General features: G+C 32.7%; 1 protein-coding gene across 10 annotated transcripts in view; it reads left to right on the top strand.

The window, feature by feature from the left end:
- The first annotated feature begins 2,032 nt into the window (after nucleotides 1–2,032).
- sipa1 (signal-induced proliferation-associated 1) overlaps nucleotides 2,033–16,410 on the top strand; it is a 102,751-nt gene continuing 88,373 nt past the window's right edge. For 5 of the 10 annotated variants that reach the window (XR_012382880.1, XR_012382883.1, XM_073907594.1 and 2 more), the window contains exon 1: nucleotides 2,033–2,208. The gene's annotated coding sequence lies outside the window, so the exon portion shown is untranslated. Of the gene's footprint in view, nucleotides 2,209–5,559; nucleotides 5,633–16,410 lie in introns of those variants that run through there. The other 5 variants (XR_012382879.1, XR_012382881.1, XM_073907593.1 and 2 more) reach the window with 1 other exon arrangement.

Here is a 16,410-nt window from a genome sequence, read left to right as displayed (position 1 = left end):
TAATAATATTTTTTCTTCTAGAGAAAGTCTTATTTGTTTTATTTCGGCTTGAATTAAAGCAGTTTTTAATTTTTTAAACACCATTTTAAGGTCAATATTATTAGCCCCATTAAGCCATGTTTTTTTTTTCAATAGTCTACAGAACAACCCACTGTTATACAATAACTTGCCTAATTAACCTAACCTGCCTACAGTAGTTAACCTAATTAACCTAGTGAAGCCTTTAAATGTTACTGTAAGCTGTATAGATGTCTCTTGAAGAATATCTAGTCAAATATTATTTATATTAACAAAAATAATTTAAAATAACGACACATTAAATACATTATTAATGAATACATTTTGAAACTTTTTATACCTGTAAGCTGTAACAAGATGTTTATATCATATGCTGGTCTTATTTTAAGGCTTTTTATCTTTTTTTGCAGTGAGCATAACATGAATAGATTTAGTAAACAATTCAAACAAAGAAAAATGTATACTCGGAAAATGACACAAGGTATCCCATTGTGCTCCATGTCTATTTGTTTACAGAAGATGCAAGAAATGCACTGTTTAAAATATGATTTACAGGAAATGCAAGAGAGTTATTTTATTTACAATTTATTTCATTTAATATGAAAAACATAGAAAATAATTTATTTTGTTTGGAAAAAAGTTATTATTTTTCCTCTTTTATATAAGAAAAAAAACTGACTGTTTGATTTGGGCAATGTGTGCTTTAATGTCAGTTTTTCAACGTTGATGTTCAATAAATAATCACAGATAGTAGATAGTGTGTGTTTCCTTCAGTTGTTTTTAAAATCAAGTAATGCACCCTTCATTTAAACATCTCTCACTTGTAATATGTGAGCATATGTCCTGTACAAAATCTGTCAGGGAACTATGAAGGCTAAAAAAAAATAAATAAATAAATAAACAATAATTTAATAATCGTAATCGAATTAAAATGTTCAAATAATCGAGATTTTAATTTTAGGCCAAATCACCCTAATTCTACCTTAAATATACACATAGCTAAAATCAGAATTATTAGCCCCCCTTTCATTTATTTTTTCTTTTTTAAATATTTCCCAAATGATGTTGAACAGAGCAAGGAAATGTTCACAGTGTGTCTGATAATATTCTTTCTTCTGGAGAAAGTCTTATTTGTTTTATTTCGGCAAGAATAAAAGCAGTTTTTAATTTTTTTAAATCAATTTCAAGGTCAATATTATTAGCTCCTTTTAGCTATTTTTTTTGATAGTCTACAGAACAATCCATTATTATACAATAACCTGCCTAGTTACCCAAATTAACCTAGTTAAGCCTTTAAATGTCACTTTAAGCTGTATGGAAGTGTCTTGAAGAATATCTAGTCTAATATTAATTACTGTCATCATGACAAAGAGAAAATAAATCAGTTATTAGAGATGAAACTTTTATGTTTAGATATGTTGTGAAAATAAAAATCAGCTCTCTGTCAAACATAAATTGGGGGCAAATTAAAATGGAGATGCGAATAATTCTGACTTCATCTATAAATATACAACTCAATCTACTCTGATTAGTAATTATTTTCTCAGTATTTCTATTTATCTTTTGAACACTCCGATTTCACATTTTCCAATAGCTGTAAATCTCTGCCAAATATTGTCCTACACTATCAAATCACACACGAACGGAAAGCATATTAATTCCACTCTCAGATAATGCATAAATCTCAGCCTCCAAAAATTGAGTTCCAGGGTCACACACTGTCTGAACTCTTCATTGAAAGCTTGTTCGCTGATGGTCCTTCTATTTCATTGCATTTCGTTTTCAATAGTGCAGAGCAATCGTTTGTACTCCATACTAATCTATTCTCCCTAATCATCCATCCATTAGTCTTTAGAAAGGATTAGAGTGAGGAGGAGGCTGAGGAGCCAGAGGGCAAGAGAGGTCCAAGCAGAAGGCAGGAGGGGGTGGAGATCTGGAGCGGTGCAGGGCGGAGGAAGGGGACGGCTTTAGTTCTCTGTGAATGGGTATTAACCACAGCATGCTGGAGAGCGGCAGAAAAAGACGGAGAGCTTTGTGAGCTGTCACGGGTGGATTTTGTGTTGCTGCATTGATATTTTTGAGTGAAGAAAGAACAGCTACTGGACGAGAAGGAGAGAGAGATTTAAAGTAACGCTGGCCTTGATTGAGGAAACGAGGATGTTTATGAGAGGCTGAGATGAAATCTGGCAGGTAAGACCAATGATATTTTGCTCATAATCAATTCAAACCCGCCCATCTTGATGCACTGCACTCTTACAATTAGATTCTAGATTTTATTATAGAATCTTTAATATCTTTCAGTGATTAGCGCTCTTTTGTGTTGTTTTAAACATCAAGGTTCCAAAATTTTTCTTTTTTCTTTGTGATACCATTCCAGAACCATTTTAGGTTCCTTAAAGAGCCTTTCAGACACTGGTTTGTCTAAATAAACATTTTTTGTTAGTGTAAAATAGCATTTTAATATATATTTTTATCTTAATAAATATCTTTTTTTCTATTATAAATGATTTTATAGATGTTAACTGTTCTCTATGGGATCATCAATGCCAATAAAGAACCTTTATTTTTAAGAATGTTCAAAGCACTGAGAAGGTCCTTGAGATGCTAAAGGCTTTTCATTGGAGCACAGATGCAATAAAGAGCAGTCAGTTACACTGAAGAATAAAAGTTTCACAGTGGTATTTTTACAGTGATGACGAAGAAGAAACATTTTAGAATCTTTAGAAATCTTGAAAGAAACATTTTAAAGTCTGAAGAACCCGAAGCACTAAAAAGATGCTGAAGAGTCTCTGTGGAAACACTGATGCTGTGCCTGTAGCCAGTCTGGTGAATGGGGTGGTCATTTTTCTCAAAAAGTGGACTTTAGTGCAGTTATTCGCCTCATTTTCTATTCAATTATGAGATTTAAGTACTGTAGTTTAGTGGCATTTTAAGCATTATTTTTAGCTGTAGTTTTCTAGTTGGATGGTCATCATAACCACACTTTTTAATGTGCAAAAAAATTCAGATTTAGAATAAAGAAATATAAACATTTAAATACAAATTTATTACATCATATATCATTACAAAAAAAAAAAAAAAAAAAAAAACTGGAATCTGTTAAAGTTTTAAATTAAAAACTGTAGCCTATTGTCATTTATTTGGCAAATAATAAACTGGCCAGCACATTCAATTAACCTACGGCAGAATTTGCTTATTTGAATAAAAAATAATTAAAACATTAAAATAATAATGGTCTTAAAGACTTTTTATTTTCACTATTTTCCTTATAATGGCATAGGAGTCAAAATAGGACAAATGTGCTCATGTATGGAACAAATTATGGACCTTTTTTAGTGAGGGGTGGGTCCCCCCCCCCACACTCCCCACATGGCTACATTAACATAAGCATTACAGAAACATTAGAATCTTTAGAGAATTTTAGAATTCATTAGAATCTTTAGAGTTCTTAAAAGAAACATTTTAGAATCTTTAGAATTGTTGAGGGGAAACATTGTTAATTCTTTGGAATTGCTAAAAGTCATGAAAAATGAAGGATCCAAAATAATGTTTTCACAGTGATGCCAACGAATAAATGTTTTTAGATTGTTTGGAATTTATAAAAGATGCATTTTAGAATCCTTAAAAAACATTTTAGAACATTTAGCATACTTGGAATTCTTGAATTTTCACAATTCTCAAAAGGAAGTTTATAATCTCTAGAATCCCTAAAAAGCATTTTGAACCGTTAGAACCTTTCAAATTCTTATAGGATGCAAATTAGAATTTTCATAAATCGTAAAAAAAAAATTGTAGAACATTTAGAATTCTTAAAAAATACATCTTAAAGTCTAGTGAACCGAAGCTCTAAAAAGGATGCTGAAGAGTCTCCATGGAAACACAGATGATGTAAAGAAACTTTATGCTGAAAATGAAGGTTCCAAAATGGTGTTTTCACAGTGATGCCAATAAAGAAATGTTTTTAGAATGTTTTTACATTGGAACTTATAAAAAAAACTATTTAGAGACCTTTCAAATGTTCAGAATTCTTACAAGATTTAGAATCTTTAGAATTCTTAAAAGACATTTCAGAACATTTAGAATCTTTAGAATTCTTGAATTTTCACAATTCATGAAGGAAACAAATTTCGGAATATCTAGAATCCTTAAAAAGCGTTTTTGAACTTTTCGAAATCTTCAAAGAAACATTTGAAAGTCTGAAGAACCCGAAGTATTAGAAAGGATGCTGAAGAGTCTCCATGGAAACACAGATGATGTGAAGAACCTTAAGTCCTGCTGAAAAATGAAGGTTCCAAAATGGTGTTTTCAGAGTGGTGCCAATAAAGAAATGTTTTTAGAATGTTTGGGATTTATAAAAGATGCATTTTAGAATCTTTAAGAAACATTTTAGAACATTTAGCATACTTAGAATTCTTGAATTTTCACAATTCTCAAAAGGGAGTTTATAATCTCTAGAATCCCTAAAAAGCATTTTGAACCGTTAGAACCTTTCAAATTCTTATAGGATGCAAAGTAGAATCTTCATAAATCGTAAAAAAAAAAAAAAATTTTGTAGAACATTTAGAATTCTTAAAAAAAATACATCTTAAAGTCTAATGAACTGAAGCTCTAAAAAGGATGCTGAAGAACCTTAAGTCATGCTGAAAAGAACCTTAAGTCATGCTGGCATGCTGGTGTTTTCACAGTGATGCCAACAAAATTGAATTTACTTTAGAATGTTTGGAGGGCGAAACAGTGGTGCAGTAGGTAGTGCTGTCGCTTCACAGCAAGAAGGTCGCTGGTTTGAACCTCGGCTCAGTTGGCGTTTCTGTGAGGAGTTTGTATGTTCTCCCTGCATTCGCGTGGGTTTCCTCCGGGTGCTCCTGTTTCCACCACAGTCCAAACACATGCGGTACAGGTGAATTGGGTAGGCCAAATCGTCCGTAGTGTGTGTGTGTGTGGATGTTTCCCAGGGATGGGTTGTGGCTGGAAGGGCATCCGCTGCGGGCATCTAATAAAGAGACTAAGCCGACAAGAAAATGAATGAATTTAGAATCTTTGGAATTTCTAAAAGCAACATTTTGCAACCTTTAGAATTTTCAGAATTCTTAAAAGACGTTTTAGAACACAGCATCTTTAGAATTCTTGAATTTTTACAATTCATAAAAGGGACAAATTTAGAATCTCTGGAATTCTTAAAAACCATTTTTGATCATTTAGAACCTTTCGAACTCTTAAAGGATGCAATTTAGAATCTCCAGAATTCTTCAAAGGTACATATTGACAGTCTGAAGCACTATGAAGGATGCTGAAAAGTCTTAACGTAAGCACTGATGCCAATAAACCAGCCTTATTTACACAAATAACCTTCATATTCACCCCATGCTGTGTTTTGCACGCGGTCTGCATGAACATACAAATGACACAGAGGCACAGAAGAGGATGTGTCAACACAGTAAAGGGAAACACATTGTGAAGCAGAGGAAGTGATGTCTGAGGTTGAAACTGTGCTCTGCTAGCTTCACACGTCTGCACGTCACTGCTGTACATACACACACACACTCGCGAGGCACTGCAGATCTGATGTGCACCAGATCAAGACACACAAAGAGTATGAGCACAACAGATTGAGAAGGTAGGGCTTTTCTCTGCATTTTGTAAAATCAGTGTGTGTGCCGTGGGGAAGTTTCTGCAGGGATGAAGTTATTTCCGCAAAGCAAGCGCTGCTCCTGATGGTGTGTTCAGGGTGGCACGGGGGTAAAGCGAGATGCGCTGCAGCGTCTCTATCAATCTCTTTCTCATTTGGGATGGGGGGAAGGGTCGCTCTGGGGAAACGTTGATAATAGATGAGAATGGAGGGAGTGGAGGAGAATAGGAAGAGCTGAGATGTCTTACGTAAGCATGCACGACAAAGACGATGACTGCATGGTGCTTCTGATGCAGATCTTGACGCTGCTTGATTGACTGATTTTACTGGTATTGGGTCGAGGTGTGCTGATGTTTGGTGCTTTCACTTCCTCTTCCTTATCAGGTGCTGGAGGAACATACATGTGCGTGTGTGTGTGTTTGTGTGTGTGTGTGTGTGTGTGTGTGTGTGTGTGTGTGTGCTTTCCGGGTTTATTGGATTGCTTTTTTGGCTGAAGGTGTGAAAATCATATATATTAACAGTATATGGGTAGTCGAGGCTGCTGTAGATGGTGTGAGGACATTAGGAGCCTTTGTGATAAAATAAACACTTTTTAGTTTTATTGTAGTTCTTGTTCTAGAAATAATGCACTTTTAATGAATATATTTGGATGAGGACTAAAAACAATGATTAATTTAGTGTCTTTATACATTGACAGTTATACAGTATTATTAGTTAGGCCCTTGTGTTAAATTGTCATTCTTTTTTTAATATTTCACAAGTGATGTTTAACAGTGCTATTATGATAGTATTTCCTCTTAAATTTGTCTACTGAAGAAAGCCTTGTTTTTTTTATTTGATAATATAATGTAATAATAATATAATTTAGTCTAATATAATAATAATAATATATTATAATAATAATATAATATAATGTTATATAATGTTATAATATAATATAATGTAATAATAATGTAATAATAAAATAATAATATAATGTAATAATAATATAATATATTGTGATAATGGCGGTTCATTCCACGGTGGCGACCGCAGATTAATAAAGGGACTAAGCCGAAAAGAAAATGAATGAATAATGTGATTATATTATATTATTTATATTATATTGTTATCAAAAATAATATAATATAATGTAATATTAATGTAATAATAATATAATATAATGTACAAATTTAATAATAATGTAATAATAATATAATATAATGTAATAATAATGTAATATAGTGCAATAATAATGTAATAGTATTATAATATAATGTAATGTAATAATATAATATAGTGTAACAATAATGTAATAATAATAAAATATAACATAAAATAATATATTGTAATAATGTAATATAGTGTAACAATAATGTAATAATAATATAACATAATATAATAATAATATAATGCAGTGTAATAATAATGTAATATAATTTAATAATGTGATGATAATGGAATATAGTGTAATAATAATGTAAAAATAATACAATATAATGTAATAATAATATAATATAGTGTAATAATAATATTATAATATAATGTAATGTAATAATAATATAATACAGTGTAACGATAATGTAATTATAATATAATGTAATAATATTATAATATAGTGTAATAACAATGTAATAATTATATAATATAATGTAATAATGTAATAATAATATAATATAGTGTAATAATAATATTATAATATAATGTAATGTAATAATAATATAATACAGTGTAACGATAATGTAATAATAATATAATATAATGTAATAATATTATAATAAAGTGTAATAATAATGTAATAATTATATAATATAATGTAATAGTGTAATAATAATATAATATAGTGTAATAATAATATTATAATATAATGTAATGTAATAATAATATAATATAGTGTAATAATATTGTAATAATAATATGATATAATGTAATAATAATATAATATAGTGTAATAATAATGTAAAAATAATACAATATAATGTAATAATAATATAATATAGTGTAATAATAATGTAATAATATTATGATATAATGTAATAATGTGCTGATAATGGAATATAGTGTAATAATAATGTAAAAATAATACAATATAATGTAATAATAATATAATATAGTGTAATAATAATATTATAATATAATGTAATGTAATAATAATATAATACAGTGTAACGATAATGTAATTATAATATAATATAATAATATTATAATATAGTGTAATAATAATATTATAATATAATGTAATGTAATAATAATATAATACAGTGTAACGATAATGTAATAATAATATAATATAATGTAATAATATTATAATATAGTGTAATAATAATGTAATAATTATATAATATAATGTAATAATGTAATAATAATATAATATAGTGTAATAATATTGTAATAATAATATAATATAATGTAATAATAATATAATATAGTGTAATAATAATGTAAAAATAATACAATATAATGTAATAATAATATAATATAGTGTAATAATAATGTAATAATATTATGATATAATGTAATATTGTGATGATAATGGAATATAGTGTAATAATAATGTAAAAATAATACAATATAATGTAATAATGTAATAATAATATAATATAGTGTAAAATTATTGTAATAATAATAATATAATATAATGTAATAAAAATATAATATAGTGTAATAATAATGTAAAAATAAACAATATAATGTAATAATAATATAATATAGTGTAATAATAATGTAATAATATTATGATATAATGTAATATTGTGATGATAATGGAATATAGTGTAATAATAATATAATATAATGTAATATTAATATTATAATATAATGTAATTTTATTATAATATAATGTAATGTAATAATAATATAATATAGTGTAATAATAATGTAATAATAGTAAAATATAATGTAATATAATATATTAGAAAACGTCTCTGAAATAGAGACTAATCTGAAGGAAATTTATGAATGAATATTGTAATCAGTGTCAGTGAAGTTACCATCTATGGTTTATCGCCCGATAAAGGGTTAAAACACAAAAATACAAAACTCTCAAACTACTGAATCATTTTTAAATATAACCAAAATCACCTCACAGCAAGAAAGGACCTGGTTTGAGCCCCAGCTGGGTCAGCTGGCATTCCTCTGTGGAGTTTGCATGTTCTCCCCGTGTCGGCGTGGGTTTCCTCCGGGTGCTCTGGTTTCCCTCACAGTCCAAACACATGCGCTATAGGGGAATTGATTAACTAAATTGGCCGTAGTGTATGTGTGTGTGTGTGTGAATGAGTGTGTTATGGATGTTTCACAGTACAGGGTTGTGGGTGGAAGGGCATCTACTGCGTAAAACATGTGCCGGAATAGTTGGCGGTTCATTCCACTGTGGCAACCTCTGAAACAGAGACGAAGGAAGCTGAAGGAAAATGAAAGACTGCATATTGTAATGAGTGTCAGTGAAGATACAGTAAACAGTTTATCGCCCTATAAAGTGTTAAAACACAAAAAGACAAAAATTGTCAAGCAAAAGAGTCGTGTTTAAATATGACAAAAACAGCCTTTGGAAATTAGTATGTGTAAGACTTCGCATTTCCTTGGTGCATCGAGCTGAAAATCAATAAAAGTGCTGTGAGAGTCTGAGGGAAACTCAGAGCTTAATGCCACGTTCACCAACTGCTGTGTGAGATAACAGCATCAAAGAAGAGCGAAACACACACACACACTGCGGCGCACCAGCCTTCACACTCGCAAAACTAACATTTAATGAGCAATTTTTGCCTGCAAACCCCCCCAAAACAAGCTTTAGTCAGACATATGAGGTAATGAGGATGACTGCTTATTATAATAACATCATTCAGCACAACTCGGAAATGAATGTTTCTTTATTGCATTACACTCGTGCTGCATTGCTTTAGCATGCCAGTGAAGCTAAATATAGCGAGTAACGTTAAAATGGAGCACTTAAATATTAAATGCTTTGACCCAAATGATGGGAAGCGGTGCTGATGGAGATGTATGGCCTAATGCTCCATATATACCACAAGAGCACGCAAGGTATTATAGCACTGTAGAGTAGACACAAGTATATACCACACTGCAGAGGGTGTATTTATAGTATGAAGGAGAAAAAAACATGCAACCCAGTACTGGGAAACTTTGTGTTTTTGATTGTTTGGCGCTATCTTGTGTCTGAATAATGCGCAGGTTAGTGTATACTCCATCGGCTGTTTTCGTTTCTGTCAGCTTTGTGTTTTTGATTGTTTGGCGCCATCTTGTGTCTGAATAATGTGCAGGTTAGTGTATACTCCATCAGCTGTTTTCGTTTCTGTCAGCTTTGTGTTTTTGACTGTTTTTCTCCATCTTATGTCTGAATAATGTGCAGGTTAGTGTATACTCCATCAGCTGATTTCGTTTCTGTCAGCTTTGTGTTTTTGACTGTTTTTCTCCATCTTATGTCTGAATAATGTGCAGGTTAGTGTATACTCCATCAGCTGTTTTCGTTTCTGTCAGCTTTGTGTTTTTGATTGTTTGGCGCCATCTTGTGTCTGAATAATGCGCAGGTTAGTGTATACTCCATCAGTTTGGCGCCATCTAGTGTCTGAATAATGTGCAGGTTAGTGTATACTCCATCAGTTTGGCGCCATCTAGTGTCTGAATAATGTGCAGGTTAGTGTATACTCCATCAGCTGATTTTGTTTTAGAGCTTTGTGTTTTTGATTGTTTGGCGCCATCTTGTGTCTGAATAATGTGCAGGTTAGTGTATACTCCATCAGCTGTTTTCGTTTCTGTCAGCTTTGTGTTTTTGATTGTTTGGCGCCATCTTGTGTCTGAATAATGCGCAGGTTAGTGTATACTCCATCAGCTGTTTTCGTTTCTGTCAGCTTTGTGTTTTTGATTGTTTGGCGCCATCTTGTGTCTGAATAATGTGCAGGTTAGTGTATACTCCATCAGTTTGGCGCCATCTAGTGTCTGAATAATGTGCAGGTTAGTGTATACTCCATCAGCTGTTTTTGTTTTAGAGCTTTGTGTTTTTGACTGTTTGTCTCCATCTTATGTCTGAATAATGTGCAGGTTAGTGTATACTCCATCAGCTTTTTTCGTTTCTGTCAGCTTTGTGTTTTTGACTGTTTGTCTCCATCTTATGTCTGAATAATGTGCAGGTTAGTGTATACTCCATCAGTTTGGCGCCATCTAGTGTCTGAATAATGTGCAGGTTAGTGTATACTCCATCAGTTTGGCGCCATCTAGTGTCTGAATAATGTGCAGGTTAGTGTATACTCCATCAGCTGATTTTGTTTTAGAGCTTTGTGTTTTTGATTGTTTGGCGCCATCTTGTGTCTGAATAATGTGCAGGTTAGTGTATACTCCATCAGCTGTTTTCGTTTCTGTCAGCTTTGTGTTTTTGACTGTTTAGGGCCATCTTGTGTCTGAATAATGTGCAGGTTAGTGTATACTCCATCAGCTGATTTCGTTTCTGTCAGCTTTGTGTTTTTGACTGTTTAGGGCCATCTTGTGCTTGAATAATGTGCAGGTTAGTGTATACTCCATCAGCTGTTTTTTGTTTCTCTCAGCTTTGTGTTTTTGACTGTTTGGCGCCATCTTGTGCTTGAATAAAGCGCAGGTTAGTGTATACTCCATCAGCTGTTTTTTGTTTCTCTCATCTTTGTGTTTTTGACTGTTTGGCGCCATCTTGTGTCTGAATAATGCGCAGGTTAGTGTATACTCCATCAGCTGTTTTTGTTTCTGTCAGCTTTGCGTTCAATAAAAGAACTGTGTCTCAAAGAGATGTTTTATGTCTATTTGTTATGTTTTGTGGCAGGTAGCCATGTAATAAGTGAGATAAAGTGCATCAAGTACGGTTTTACAGCAGAATAAAGCCCTTCAGTCTTATACAACAGTGCTCGGCTTTGTATCCGGCTGCTAATAAACCTTTTAATTCTGTGATTTAAACACCTCCAGGATGTACTTTTTCCATAACATTTTACACAAGGAGACTGTAAACTGAAATTGGAGAAGTTAAAAAAAAGTCACTATGCTGACCATCAGATGCCCCTACTCTGTTATGAAATACATCTTTAGCTGAAGCGGTCGATGCGTTCAGCAAAAGCAGTATTTTTCCTGCGCACAGAGAGTGTTTAACAGCTTTAACAAGGCAGCAATGTCTACCAACTGAGATATCGTGTTTCTGGTCTGAGATCAATGCTCTCCTCTTGCAGTATTCGCTATATGATCATAATAAATGATTAAATGGTCAAGGATCCGTTAGAGCAGTGTGATTTTTTTATTTTTTTTTTCCCTTCTGTGGTGCGGAGAGTGAAAAACATCTTAAGTGAACGCTCTCTCACACACACAACTGTAGGCCCTCGCACACAAAGAGACGTTTGTGCACAGTTTCTGTTTAATTCTGTCTGTCCGGCTGACAATTGCGTGATTGTCTGAGTGAAGTTTGGGTCGAGATCTGATAGAAAAAGCCTTTCAGTGGTTTCAGATCATTAAATACAGACTGGTTTTGATTAGATATATGGTTGTCGGTTACTGTGAGTATATAGATGCAAATATTCTATAGTAAAATAGCAAAACAATATAGTTAGAATTATTAGCCCCCCTGTTTATTTTTCCCCCCAATTTCTGTTTAAGAAGCAGATTTCTTCAGCACAGTTCTAATCATAATAGTTTAAATAACTCATCTCTAATAACGGATTTATTTTGTCTTTGCCATGATGACAGAAATTAATATTTTACTAGATATAAGACACTTCTATGCTGCTTACAGTGACATTTAAAGACTTAACTAGGTTAATTAGATTAACTTAGTTTAAGGGTAATTAGGCAGTCTATCAAAAAAATATATAGCTTGAAAGGGGCTAATAACATTGACCTTAAAATGGTGTTTAAAAAATTAATAACAGCTTTTATTCTAGACAAAATAAAACAAATAAGATTTTCTCCACAAGAAAAAATATGATCAGACATACTGTGAACATTTCCTTGTTCTGTTAAACATCATTTAGGAAATATTTAAAAAGAAAAAAAATCAAAGGGGGGCTAATAATTCTGACCTCAACTGCACTGAAAAAAGCGTTGCATGCAGAACTGTTGCAAACAGTTGTTTAAATTCAGCCCAAATAAATTGTTTACAACCACTTAACGTATAAAAAAATTGAGTAAATCCAAGGGATCATCTTTGAATATTTTTTTTCGGTGTGTATGTGTTAAACCGAGCTCTGGGCTGAGCCTCATTAATATTAATTACAGTCAAGCCAATGAGTGCTCTAAGAAGGTCATATGTAGCACCGTCTGCATGGCATTATTAATATTCATAAGCTAAGCATTTGTAAATTCACTCCTGGCATTCCTAGTATGACCTACATTTTCAGCAGGTACAGTTGAAGATTATTGCTGTGAAATGTATTTATTTTTTTAAATATTTCCCAAGTGAACAGAGACGAGATTACGGTTACGAGATGATGGTTTTCAACACAGTTTTAATTTCTAATAACTAATTTGTTTTTTGTCTTTGCATTGATGACCGTATTTAATATTTTACTAGTTATTTTGCATAGTATTCAGCTTAAAGTGACGTTTAAAGGCTTAACTAGGGTAATTAGGCAAGTCATTGGACAGCAGTGGTTTGTTCTGTAGCCCAAAAAAATCCTTAATGGTGCTAATAATATTGACTTTAGCCGTGTTTACAGTGTTTTATTTTAAATTCCAGCCAAACTAAACGAATTAATAGGACAAATATAAACGGAAATACTGTAAAAAATGTATTTTCTCTCTGTTAAACACACTTATAAATGTATAGTCTATATATACACTCTAAAAATAATTCTGGGTTGTTGTACAATATACAGACAAACCCAATGCTGAGTTAATTTTTTCTATTAAATTTAAAGGGGACCTATTATGCAAAAATGTAAACACAGTTGTGTGGCAACAGTGCTAAATGTACAATGCTAAAAAATTGTATTAATGTTATTATTTATAATCACACTTGATAAAAACAGTCTGCAGAGACACTTTGATTGACATTCTCCCTTTGTACGTGTCATCAGAGGGGAAAAGCCCCGCCCACTTGTGACCATCTCTCCCTCATTAGCATAGAACATTAGTCTTGTTTTTGAATCTGCCACTATGCTGACAAACAGGCATATGTAGCTCCGCCCGTTTCTGCAAGAGCACAATCTCATTTGCATTTAAAGCGACAGTCACCAAAACGCCACAATTAGGTTCAAAGCCTAAAAAGGTCAGTTTTAAGCAGTTATAAACATTATCTGAGCTGGAAATTCACATTATTTTACATCGTATAGAAAGGGGCATAATAGGTACCCTAGAAATGACCATTTTTAACACAGCACTTGGTTTCGTCCATATATGATGTAACTGTCACGATCAGCAGCGACCTCTAACCACCAGAGGTCACTCATACAAACTACAAATCTGCCAGCTTTTGGACTACAACGTCATACATGCTCTTCGTCCACACACACCTTCTACCTATTTAGACTGATTACACTCGCACTACCTGAGCATTGTCAAAGACTGATTACACACACTATTTAAGCAGCACACACACTCATTCACATTGCCGAATCTGCCACAGTGACATTACAACGTGTTTTCTTAGCCCTGTTTTCCCGTGTATTTATGTTGCCTTGTTTATTTAGTTATGCCTGTCTGCCGCCTGCCTTTCGACCTCTCGCTTGTTAAATTGACTACGATTCTGGACTGCCACTATTCATCTGTTTGCACCTGTATTGACTTTTGCTTGCCTGGGGTCCGTTCTTCGTAACTCGCTTAAATGATCTGAGATGATTTGGCAGATCCTGGATCTTTTAATCTTGATAACTGATCTCTCGCTAATTTGGTTCTTCAAACAAGTTCGCGAATCAGATTAGAATGTCTGGATGAACTGATCTGAGATCGCTGCGTGTGTTATGAAGGACAGATCTATCAATCCTCGAAATCATGATCAGCAATGCAACGATTGGCTGACGGCACAGCAGCGTAATGACATCATCTGATTAATATTCAATTATCCATGTGAGCAAAATTACATCATATTAGCAGTAAACGGTTTGTTAAATATGACAATCAAGAACTTTCCACATTTGTTGTGAGCTGCAGGCTTTACACTTTCATTTGTCAAGACAAGAGTATTCATCATGTATTTCAATGCAAATCAATGTATTTAGTTCCACATTTAGAGAAGATTTTCTTTATTATAGTAGCCATTTTTTAATCGTTGTAAAGAATAACTGGTTGTTTACAAAAGCATTTTGATATTGGTAAAGGCGTCTGCAACTTTTGTGAAGCATCAAATCACCGGCATATTAACAAAACATGTTTATGACTGCATAAATGTATTATTGCTTTAAAAAAGTCACATATTGTGCATTTCTATTATACACAATTTGTACTTGTAATTTGTTCATATCAATAAGTTTTGTCTTTGTACTTTCATTTCGAGAGTGCAGATTGCATACGTTTTATTAATATGTATAACTTTATTTATTTTATTAATGACTATAACTTTATATATATATAGTTAAAAAATATGTACCATTTCCCTAACTTTATATAACTACTACTGTAAGAAAATATCAGAATTCGGAACATACTTTCTGTATTATCTTTGCTTGAACTGAGCCGATCTAATCCTGTTTATATGAATTGAACCTGCTCCCGATCAGGTTTGACCTGGCAGAACTGTTGCTATGACAACAACTCTCGGATCAGCTTTGAAGAACAAAACGATCCTGGATCTTGTCAAATCGTCAATATCCAAATCCAGTTTACTGAGTAATCCACGTACGAAGAACGGACCCCTGAGCACTGATTAAACCTGCATTTGGATCCAAACCTCAGTTGTCTGTGTCACTCCCCGGGGTTACAGTAACACTGGAACGAACATTTGCAACAAGCGAGCATTTTTTAGAGTGTAATTTCTCATTTTGTCCTCGTAAAACATTATTTACTCAATCTACATGGTAAAAAGGGCTGTAGAAAAAAATGAATTTGATTACATGACATGAGAAAATTAGATAAGATGAAGAAAAACAAACACATTTATTTAGAGTGTAGTTTGTCTTTCTTTTCATTTTCATTCCTGTTTTGACACAAAATTAGTCAGTTTTTAACTATTTGTTGTCTTTTATTTCTTATACTATTTTACGTTTTATTTATTTTTGTTTATGTAAAGCACTTAGAATTAAATCTGTGTATGAAATATGCTATAAACAGCGGGGAAAATACGTTTTGAACACGTCACCAGAAATCACATTTGTAAAGTCGCCGTTGTCTCGAAATTTTCACCGGATGTTGATAGCAACCAAAGAAATCCAAATACGCAAATCTAATTAGTTTATAAATGAAGTTCTGATGTGTAATAAAATGAAATGACACAAGGAAAAAGTATTTAACACATGAAGACAGGTAGGTGTTGTTCGGCAGGGAAAGCCCAGACAGCAGCTGAAATCTCTCAGTGGTTCTTCAGCAAGCCTCTGCCCTTCCTCAGTGTAAATGAAGATCAGCTGCTTCAGTCCAACATCTACATTAGCAGGAGGATGAAGATGAAGCCAGGGTGGACATTTCAGCAGGACAATGATCCAAAACACAGCCAAGGAGACTGTCAGATGCTTTCAGAGAAAGAAAATCAAGCTGTAGAATGGCCCAGCCAATCCCCTGATCCGAATCCAATTGAGAATACAGAATAAAGCTCAAATTTGCTAGATGAGACCCACAGAAGCATCAAGATTTAGACACTCTGTTGAAGTCTGTGAGAAACTCACACCTGAGCAGTG

The sequence above is a fragment of the Danio rerio genome, chromosome 7 (genome assembly GCF_049306965.1).
Source record: "Danio rerio strain Tuebingen ecotype United States chromosome 7, GRCz12tu, whole genome shotgun sequence".
Lineage (NCBI taxonomy): Eukaryota > Metazoa > Chordata > Actinopteri > Cypriniformes > Danionidae > Danio > Danio rerio.
The sequence above is the reverse complement of the archived record's forward strand: the minus strand, read 5'-3'. Positions and strand labels throughout refer to the sequence as shown.